Source organism: Bos taurus, chromosome 21 (assembly GCF_002263795.3).
Source record: "Bos taurus isolate L1 Dominette 01449 registration number 42190680 breed Hereford chromosome 21, ARS-UCD2.0, whole genome shotgun sequence".
NCBI classification, from domain to species: domain Eukaryota; kingdom Metazoa; phylum Chordata; class Mammalia; order Artiodactyla; family Bovidae; genus Bos; species Bos taurus.
This window is the reverse complement of record NC_037348.1, coordinates 55,062,884-55,063,715: the sequence shown is the minus strand read 5'-3', so window position 1 is coordinate 55,063,715 and position 832 is coordinate 55,062,884.

The following is an 832-nucleotide window of genomic DNA, read 5'->3' as shown; positions in this document are numbered from 1 at the left end:
AATGAGTAAGTGAAATGCATGCAAATTACATGAACATGTATCAAAGAAGTCATCCAGGAGAAAAGGATGTTTAAGCTGGAGTTCTGAGAAAGAGGAGAAGTTAGGTAGGAGAACAGAAGAGGGGAGAACAGTCCAGGCAAATGCATGAGAGAAGGCTTTGAGCAGATGTGCCCAAGGAACCAGGGGAGCTCAGAGGAAATCCCAAACTCCTACCCTTAGTGTACAGTGAGATCTGGCCCCTCCTTTTTCTCTGACCCCATCCAGCCATTCCCCACACCTCTCTTATCCCTGTCACACTGGCTGTCCTTTTCCTCCAACAGTTCGTCACCTCTTCAACCCCCACACTCCCTGCACCCCTGCTTCCAGCCCTAGGGCCTTTGAACTTACTGTTTCCTGCCCCTATTTTCAAACAACTAGGTTTGTTTCGTCACTTAGCTTCAGATCAATATCTAAAGTAGCATCTTGCCTCCAAATATTCTCTCTTTCATCCCCCTGTTTATTGTTTTTCTTCAGTTATCCCCACCTGAGTATATTTTGTCTATTTATCCATTCACTTCATTGTTCATTGACTCTAAATTTAAATGTAGTCCCTCCCCCATTAAAGTCTAAGTTCCACGAGGGCAATGACATCATCAGTCTTGTTCTCTGTTGTATCTCCAGCACCTGGCACTTAGATGCTGGGCAAAGATTTGTCACATGAACAAATAGCTACGGCAGAGAGAGAGAGGAGAAGGAAAACAGAGGCTGGAACAGGCAGGGCCTTGGAGACTGCTTTATATCCTTTGGATCTTACTCTAAGGGGAATAAGAAGATATGGGAAGAGTTTAAGCAG